This window comes from Eriocheir sinensis, chromosome 15 (genome assembly GCF_024679095.1).
Source record: "Eriocheir sinensis breed Jianghai 21 chromosome 15, ASM2467909v1, whole genome shotgun sequence".
Classification (NCBI taxonomy): domain Eukaryota; kingdom Metazoa; phylum Arthropoda; class Malacostraca; order Decapoda; family Varunidae; genus Eriocheir; species Eriocheir sinensis.
The window spans coordinates 20,883,178-20,893,177 of record NC_066523.1 but is presented as its reverse complement, the minus strand read 5'-3'; the positions used below and the strand labels follow the sequence as shown (position 1 = coordinate 20,893,177).

Genomic DNA, 10,000 nt, shown 5'->3' with positions numbered 1-10,000 from the left:
TTTAACAATACCTTCCTCCTTTTACTCTTCTTCCATTCCCTTCCTATCCCCCAACCTCTCTCCCTTAAACCTATTTTTTTTATAACTTTCCAACCTACATTTTACCCCCTCCATTATTTTTCTCCACTTCATTTTCTCCTTTTAGCAATCCCTTCCTGCTTTTTCTCCTCTCCTCTCCTATCCCCATCTTATCTCTCTCTCTCTCTCTCCCCCACTTTCCCTCCCTCCCTGTGAATCCCTCCCCCAGGACACGAGACAAGGTGAATAATGACGTGGTGTGAAGAAGATTAAAGGCAACCACGTGCCAGTGTGTGTGTGTGTGTGTGTGTGTGTGTGTGTGTGTGTGTGTGTGTGTGTGTTAGGGGGGGGCGGCAGGTGAATGTGCGTCATAATCAAGCACGGAAGGGCACTACTAGGGCGTTCTGGCGACCTTGACAGAAGATGACGCTTGGGGAACGTTTATTTTGACCCACGTTCGCCCCTTACCGCCCCCGCCCCACCCCCTCCGTCCCCCCTCCCTCACTGCACCCGCCCCCCACACCCATTTCGCTTCTAAAGATTATTGGTGGCGTTTACGGCGGTACTCGGGGTTCACGTGCTTCTAAAAGTTGATACCTTTTAATATAGTCTGCATCAAGCGTTAGTAAGAATTGCGTATTATACTGAACGTTGGTTATGTGCGTTAGTTTGTAGGTATTGGAGTCGTTTTTGAATGTTCAGGCAAAAGCACATCCTCGCCACGCATTCGTACTGAGCGGTGATGAGATAGGGAGTTCGGCGAGATCATATATAAAGAACATTCTCTGACTCTGTCTTTATGGACCGTGACTCGTGTGATGATTTAATTTTGTAAACTTTAGGGAAATTGATTTAGTCGGGAGGAATAAATATTGTCTGCTGATAATTCAAACGTCTTACTTCATGACAGTCAAGGAACGGATAATTAATATGGAGTTTCCGTCGTGTTCGTGTGTGTGTGTGTGTGTGTGTGAGAGAGAGAGAGAGAGAGAGAGAGAGAGAGAGAGAGAGAGAGAGAGAGAGAGAGAGAGAGAGAGAGAGAGAGAGAGAGAGAGAGAGAGAGAGAGAGAGAGAGAGACGGACGAACTGAAGCTTACCAAGACGAGTCGGCACCAAACCTGTCCAAGTATCATTGTCTCCCGTGCCACAATCAGACGATACGGGGGGGGTGTCATACGTATAGAGTGCAGAAGATCACAGGGGGCGAACACACACACACACACACACACACACACACACACACACACACACACACACACACACACCAAGAGTTAGGCGACCGTGTGTGTGTGTGTGTGTGTGTGTGTGTGTGTGTGTGTGTGTGTGTGTTTCGGGGGGGGGGGGTTGTATAAACTTGAGTTGGCGTTATCTTTTTTGTGTGGCATTTCCTGTAAAGTTCAGCGATATCTATGGAAGTGATAAGGCTCCTTGCCGGGGTGCTCTTCTTGCTACACTCCCAAGGCACATCACGTACGCCCTCACAAGACAGAGTACTACTACCATCACTACTAATACTAATACACCATCCAATACTACTACTACTACTACTACTACTACTACTACTACTACTACTGCAGTTATTGAGGCTTATTACCATGCAACACCCTCAAAAAAGCATGCTAAGTAACACTGTAATGTCTGCTGTTAGATAGCATCAAAGTAAATTAAAATAGCTCGGTATTGATGGGTTGTGTAGCTCTCTCTCTCTCTCTCTCTCTCTCTCTCTCTCTCTCTCTCTCTCTCTCTCTCTCTCTCTCTCTCTCTCTCTCTCTCTCTCTCTCTCTCTCTCTCTCTCTCTCATGCACGCACGCGTACACACACACACACACACACACACACACACACACACACACACACACACACACACACACGACGAATGGAAGATTCGTAGCTTCCTAGACTGTCATGAAGTAAGACTAAGTTTCTCGGCAGTCTAAATTTAGCCGTACCTTAAACACACACACACACACACACACACACACACACACACACTTCACTCCGTGGCGCAACTGGTAGAGCGCTGCGCTGCCAGGATTCACGGTGTGACAGGGCGGCGGTTCGAGTCCGCTCAGGCCGGATTCTTTCCGTTGACTAGGAGTGGTTACTGTCCCCCCTTGAGCAAGGGGGATGGGGTGTGTGGTATGTGAGGTCCTGGCAGTACCCATAGATCGACGGTAAAGAGCACTTGCTCATGTCGGGAGGGTACCTGCTGGCGATTACGAGTCCAACACGTGAATTACACACACACACACACACAGGTTTAGTTTTATTAGTTTCATCAAAAGCTGTAATTTTTATACATCCCAGTTTAATATCCTACGTTCTTTCTCCCTATTTGTATATTGATCTTTCGTTTCTGCGTGTCGTACTTGTTATGATGGCAGAGAGAGAGAGAGAGAGAGAGAGAGAGAGAGAGAGAGAGAGAGAGAGAGAGAGAGAGAGAGAGAGAGAGAGAGAGATCCGTATAACAAGAAAGTTGAGGAAGGAAAATGTTTCTTTTCAAGTAAACCATAAATGTTGTAAAAGGGAAACGATTCATCATAAACGATAACGGGTGTGTGTGAGAAGAGAGAAAAATGTCGTTAGGATGCTAAAAATTTCAACTTTTTTCCGTTTCTATTTAGCAAGAGGAGAAAATATAATAGTGATGGAAAATATCCAGTAATAAATAGGAACTGACGAAGAGGAAAGAGAAAATGTCAATAAAAAAAAAGTATTCAAGGAAGACGAAGAGAGAAAAATTCGACCAGAAAGTAAGGAAGTTGGTGGTGTTGGAGAGAAGGAAAATAAGAGATGATTTACGTGGTGTGGACAAACAAAGATAGCAAGTAGGTGGAAATGGAATGAACTCAAACGCAATAAGAGCTTTAGCAAGTCCAGAAATAAACCACTCCTATTATAATCTTGCTCAGGTAAGGGCATTCAGATAGTAGAGGAATTTGTGATAGAAAACCAGATCAAATAAAATCAGTGTGGTGCTGCTGATGTGAAGCTGAAGACGTGTGCTAAAAACGCGAAAGATGAAATGAAAATAAATCACGGAAGAAAACTAGAAACGATGAGGCGAAAGAAGGTCAAAGAAAACGTGAGACCGTAAAACAAAAAACAAATTCGAAGTGGAAGAAATAGAAAAACGATAAATACGCGAACTAAAAATAGAAAAAAATGAGGACGGAGGCGAAGTGAAGGTCCAGCAATGAGGAGACGATAGAAAAAAAAGTCGATGAAAAGAAATAAATAAGGAGAGGAAAAATGAAAAGGATAACTTAAAAGATATGACCAGCAAGAGAGGAGAGGTGAGGAGGAACTAAGGTGAAGTAGGAAAATATCTCCCAAGGTCTTGAATAAACAATGCAGTGTTTGTCCTTCCAACTGTCCTTCCCTCCCACTCCTCTCCTCATGCCCCCACCTGCCCACACCTCCCCCCTCTTCTGCAAGCCTCCTTCTCTCCCAGACCTCCCCACCTCCCTGCATTCATCCGTATAATCGTTACATTCCTTTCACATTCATTTATTTTTTGTGTTATTGAATCCTTGCCATCTGCAGTTACTTCCCACCTTCATTTCTTTTTCTGACGTTGTTTGAGGAAGAAGAGAAATAGATGAAAGAAAGCTGGCCTTGAAAAATAGCATCTTGACGAGATGTAAATGAGAAACAGGGGATGAAGATGAAAATTAATGTAGGCGATTGCTTACGCGGAAGGAGGAGACGAGGAGGAAAAAAAAACGTGTTGGAATGCAATTTACGAGGAGGAGGAGATGGTACAAGTCACATAGGTCGGCGGAGGTAACGAATATAAGGATAGGCAGGGAAGGAACGAGGAAATATTATGGTAACAAGAACCCTTTGAGTAGTATGAGAAGTTTTTTTTTTATATTATTTTTTTTACAGCAGAGGAGACGGTTCAAGGGCGTAAAAAAAAAAAAAAACAATAATGAAAAAAAAGTCCGCTATTTACTGCTCGAATGATGAGAAGTATGAAGGATAACACGGAAACAGAGAGAACAAAATGAGCAGGTAAAGGTGATCAGATAAGGATGAGCTTTAGTAGATGGGGAGAACTTGAAAAAAACAGGACTAAATCTTTGAGGATGAGAAGGACATAAAAATATAAAGTAGTAGAAGGAAAACATAAAAAAAAGAATGTATTAAGGCAAGTACGGGAGCATGGTGAACAGAGTGGACAGGTAAAGGTAATTAGACAGTGAGGATAGGAGGAGGAGGAGGAGGAGGAGAAGGAGGGTAAGAGGGTTTGGAAAGATGACAAAACTAAATAATGGTATAAAAGAAAGTTCAGGAGCAAGGCGAACAGAGTGGACAAGTAAAGCTAGTAAGACAAGAAGGGTTTGAGGAGGTGGAGGAGGAGGAGAAGCAGGAGGAGGAGGAGGAGGAGGAGGAGGAGGAGGGGGGGAGGTGGAGGAGAAGAAGGAAAAGAAGTAGAAGGAGAAAAGGGAGAAGGAGGAGGAGGGGAGGAGGTGGAGAAGAAGAAGGAGAAGGAGAAGAACAAGCAGAAGGAGAAGAAGAAGCAGAAAAAGGAGGAGGAGGAGAGGAAAGAGGGGGGAGAGAGGGCTTGGAAACATGACGAAACCTTTGAGAAGTGTAAAACAGGAAGAAAACTGCTGTAGTGAGGCGTGGAAAGCTTTACGGATATGATAAAAATAAAATATAAAAAACTCCAGGCTGAGGTGTTTATAGGTTATGTGGCGAGAAGGGAAGATGAGCAAACCATTAAAAGATCCCGGAGAGTACTGGTGAAGAGAGAAGATCGAAGGGAAACAGAGTATACAGTGGAAAGACGGACTTAAGGCGGAATTACAAAGAATGAGAGTAACAAAGGAACATGATATGGGAAGCAATACCTGGAGAAGTCTCGTAAACGGCCCAGGCTCTGACTATAGGAAGAGGACGCAAGAAGAATAGAAGGGGGGGGGGGGGGAATCAAGTACGCAGGTGAAAGGATGGGAAGTTTGATGGCATGACTAAGCTCTCGGGAACCTTGGCCTTACGTACCAAGCCTTTATGCTCCGTCCTGCAGAGGCTGTCACTAAGTGTGTGTAAAGGGGGGGAGGGGGGGGGGGAGTCCGAGTGTGTGTGTGTGTGTGTGTGTGTGTGTGTGTGTGTGTGTGTGTGTGTGTGTGTGTGTGTGCAAGTGTTCAGAAGCCACAAGACCTTGACGGATGTTGCCATTTCATAATATGTGCTTCATGTGTGGGAGGGAGAAGGTGTCTTAGTGGAGGTGGATGTTTGTGGTTCTTGCATTTGAGGAATGGATGGATGGATGAAGGGAGGGAGGGAAGGAGGGAAGGAGGAAGTCGTTCATGCCCAGGTTTGGCCACGTCATAGTCGCCTCTATAGGAAAGAAAATAAAACGGACGCATCAACAACTTTCATTTCCTCCCTCAGAGCACAGCACTCCCGCACTCACTTGTATCATCAAACGTTTGAGGCTCTTCTTACGAACGTTTTTAAAGGCCAGAGAGGAGCTACACTGGGTTGCCATGAGTGTATAATCGTTACATTCCTTTCACATTCATTTATTTCTTGTTTTATTGAATCATTGCTCCACCTCCATTTTTATTTCCTGACGTCGTTTGAGAAAGAAGAGAAATAGATGAAACCATCAACGGAAACCCCTACAATTTCTACAAGAGTCATTCGAAATAAATGTACTTAGCTTTCCAAGAGTTTGATGGTATGGACCTTAATTCTCAGCCCACCACAGATCACACGTTTTCCCATTTCAGCTTACCCCCTCAAGATGTATTCCCTTAAACTATTCGATTCCGTCCCCTCTTTGGACCTTTGCCACTAATCTATGTCATTATCCTCCCTTCCATTCTCCCCTTGTTTATTCCTTACGGCCATCCACTCGTTACCTGTTTCTCTCCTCCCTCAACCTTGTGTCCAATAATTTTCGTACCCGCTGTGTGTTCTTTCTATTCTACCTCCTTAGCGGTCAATCCTGTCTTTGTCTACTCTCACTTCTGTTAGTCTACGTCTCCACAGATACACCTTAAAATATTACTCTCAAATACTCTGGTCTCGCTTACGTTCTCGCTGGAGTTTGAGAGCTCTGGGTAGTGGTGGTGATGGCGGTGGTGGTGGTGGTGGTGGCGGTGATAGTGGTGGCGGTGGTGATAGTGGTGGTGGTGGTGTTGATAGTAAAGTTTTCCTTGTGTTACTCAGCGTTCGGCATTTCCTTTTCCGTAAGTTTTTTTTTCTATTGTGTGTGTGTGTGTGTGTGTGTGTGTGTGTGTGTGTGTGTGTGTGTGTGTGTGTGTTTATCCATCTTTCCTCCACTCCCATCCCTTGTTATCCTCCACCTCCCTTTATTCTCAACCCTCCCCCCTCTCAGTGCTCTTCCCTCCACTAAGTACCCACATTGAGAGAGAGAGAGAGAGAGAGAGAGAGAGAGAGAGAGAGAGAGAGAGAGAGAGAGAGAGAGAGAGAGAGAGAGAGAGAGAGAGAGAGAGAGGAATGTGTCTGGTGTCCTCCTTCTCCTCCTCTTCCTCCACCTTCTCCTCCTCCGTATTCTCCTCCTACGCTACCTTCTACTCCTCCTCTCTCTCCCTCCCTCCTCCACCTCTTCCATATGCAGTGTTTGTCATTATCGCTTTCCTCCCCTCTCTTTCCTCCCCTCCTTTCTCCCTCTCCTCCTTTCCTTCCTCCCCCTCCACCCTCTCCTCCCCGGCACACCTTGACTCCCCCTCTCAGGAAACGTGCCACAATCTTGACCAAACGAAAGATTTTTTTCCCGATTTTTTTCCTCTTTTTTCCTCTCGTGCCTGGGAACAGTTTTTCGTCGTTGTTGAGCCGTAACCTGTCAGATCAAAAGAATGTAATTGTGTACGTATTATCGCGATATTAAATGCTTTTGAAATAAAATGCAACGTTCTGGCTTTTTTCACGTGTGTGAGTGTGTGTTTAAAGGGAAAATTGAACACTGAGCTTTTAATTGCCTCATAGTCCAAAGTTTTGATATCGGGGCTGTTGGAATTTTTCTCAAGCAGTGAACAGATATATTAATTTTCAGAGTAGGTTTGCTGTTTCTTTTTCAATAAATTTCGTATATTTTTTGTGCAATACAGTTTTATGTTAGCTCAGATATTGAGTTGCCCCCGGAACTGTTTTCACAATCTTATATAAAAAAAAAACAGCATTCCTGGAGAGGAAAATTTGATCATAACGTAGCAGTGATGAAATAGATAATATCTGGAAAGGATTACTCCAGACAGGTAACAAATTACTGTCGCAACGCTACTTTACAGTGGCATAAGAAAGACGTTTCGACTTCCTTGTTTCCGATGTCGCATTTATTTTCTTTATTCGTCATATTATCAGATGCAGCGGCCTTTCAGGGCATTGCGTTGTCGCCTTACACACGCTGCTGAAGCAAATAAATAATGGAAAGGCAAATTCTATCCAGGATTTCTGTGAAAACAACAATCTTACGGATTAATGGAGGATTGCTGCACTTTGAACGCGCTCGTTTGATTGGATTCGCATGTGGATTTAATTTGATTACAGTACAAACACGTGTTTTTATAGATTAATTGTTTTCTAAATTGTTATTGTTTTATGATAAAAAATATAAATTTTTACCCCACACACTCATACACACATCAAAAGACTTACTCACACCTAGAAAAGAATAAGATTCGAAACAACAATAAAATGCAACAGCAAGAGAAAACGTTTGATTTCCGCAGGATGTTAATCACGTTTAGCGCGCGCGCGCGTACACACACACACACACACACACACACACACACACACACACACACACACACACACACCTCGAATGCCAGGAATCGAAATGTGTATTTAGTGAGGGCGAGTCAAGGATCATTAGGTCAGGTCAGCCGCCACTACCTGTGTGTGTGTGTGTGTGTGTGTGTGTGTGTGTGTGTGTGTGTGTGTGTGTGTGTGTGTCCTAAGAGTGATTGTGAAACGTTCTTCGGAAATGGAACCTTTCCTTTCCTATTTTGTTTTTTTCCTTGTTTATATTTGTGCCCATATCTGTGTCTGTGTGTTTGTCTTAATATATGTATGTAGATATATGTGTACATGTTTTTTTTTTTTTATTGTTTCTGTGTGTGTGTGTGTGTGTGTGTGTGTGTGTGTGTGTGTGTGTGTGTGTGTGTGTGCGTGTGTGTGTTTACATGCGTGCGTGCGTACGTTCGCCTTTTGTGTGTGGGAGTTGTTAGTTGTCGATTATTTTATTATTGGAGAGAGAGAGAGAGAGAGATGTACCCATAGCAATAACTTCAGCCTTTATACAGTCAGCTCTCAATTACCTCTTTTTCCAAACACACGCACGCCGACATATCTCCTTATCTGTAGCTGGTTAACGGTTGTCATGCACGGGGGGGAAGTGAGAGGGGGGGGGGAGCAGGAGTTAGCGTGTGTGTGTGTGTGTGTGTGTGTGTGTGTGTGTGTGTGTGTGTGTGTGTGTGTGTGTGTGTGTGTGTGTGTGTGTGTGTGTGTTATCATTATCACAACCGATCACTATTGTTTCCCTTTATACACGCATTGTTACGTAGTCTGGATGGGGGGCGAGGGAGATGTATGAGGGGGAGAGGGACAGGCGGAGGAAGAGCACGGAGGGGAGAAGGTCGTGGGGGAGATAGTAAAAACACGTGACTCCCAGGCTCGATCGTAGTGAAGAGGGGCGGGTGGCGGTGGTGGCGTGAGGGAGAGCGAGTGGGTGGGGATAACCTGGTGGCGGCGTATGGGGGGAAGAGAGTAGGTGGGGGTAAGGCAGAAGAGGGGATAAAGCAGTGGTGGGGCGGGGAGACTGGGAGCACGTTGGAGGAGACTCGTATTATAAGACACTTTCGGTTCTCACATTTACAATTTCTAAAGGTTAAAGAGGGGGTCAGTCGGGTTCTAATGAGTGTTTCCTTAAGTTCACGGTACAGAAGAAGGGTCAAACTACCACCAGGGTCATAAAAATTTATTTGGGAATTGGAAATCGTGGTTTAGGGTTGACAGGGATGATGTTGGTGAGGAGGGATGTAAGAGTAAAGTTTAATAGGATTTGAGTGGAGGGAGAAGTGAAGCAGGATCATGAGAGGTGACGGTGTGGTACATAGGGCCAGTCTCACAGTTCCCCATGATGGGTTAGTAAGCTCCCAAACCAATACCAGAGCCTTTGAAATTTCCTTGTATAGTGTCTGGTGCTTATATTTAAGTTCACACATTTGATGAAACTATACAGGAAAAATCTTGTGTATATAGTGTGGCATCGAAGACCTCACCATTTTGGATTGTATGGGATTCTATAGTTTGGTTCGGGCTGTTGCGAAGACACTGTGTTGGACTGTGAAACCGGCTCATAATGTTAGATAAATGCATAAAACAGAGGAACGAAAGAAATGTTACTAAGCGTTGATGATGAAAAATAAAGGTGTGGTGAGAGGGATGATTCAGGATATGACAGTTTTTATTACGTCTACGGATAGAATGAGGAGGGAAAGGAAACGAAGGAGGGAAGCTTGAGTGACGAATTAACGAGAATAAGGGAAGTTATGTGGTATGTGTAGCCTATTGTGTGGGGTGGAGTGACGTGTATGATGAATGTGATTGTTGTTAATTGCATGCATTGTACCTTGTGTCGATGATGCATTAAACGGCATTTACCTCTTTTATATGTCACTGAGTCCATTCGTATGTTTGTCTGCTGGTATCTCTTATCTGCTTCTGTTTGGTTTGCAACTCGTGTGTGTGTGTGTGTGTGTGTGTGTGTGTGTGTGTGTGTGTGTGTGTGTGTGTGTGTACCTGTTTGTTTGATCGTGTCCAAATGCCCTTATCTCTCTCTCTCTCTCTCTCTCTCTCTCTCTCTCTCTCTCTCTCTCTCTCTCTCTCTCCTCACACACATGCATTCCCCATCACCGTCGGCAGCTTACTAACACTATCAACACACGCACGCCGCGGGGCAGCCTGTAATATTCACCTACACGCGGGATGGGGGGGGTGGGGG

At 44.5% G+C, this 10,000-nt stretch overlaps 2 protein-coding genes across 5 annotated transcripts in view; one reads left to right on the top strand and one right to left on the bottom strand.

The window, feature by feature from the left end:
* LOC126999034 (uncharacterized) overlaps positions 1-10,000 on the top strand; it is a 111,464-nt gene that overhangs the window by 80,813 nt on the left and 20,651 nt on the right. The window lies entirely within an intron of this gene.
* Positions 1-10,000, bottom strand: part of LOC126999036 (uncharacterized) — a 119,693-nt gene that overhangs the window by 109,108 nt on the left and 585 nt on the right. The window contains exon 1 of one of the 4 annotated variants that reach the window (XM_050861389.1): positions 6,069-6,214. The exons of 2 other annotated variants lie outside the window; for them this stretch is intronic. The gene's annotated coding sequence lies outside the window, so the exon portion shown is untranslated. Of the gene's footprint in view, positions 1-6,068; positions 6,215-10,000 lie in introns of those variants that run through there. One more of the 4 variants, XM_050861391.1, reaches the window with a different exon arrangement.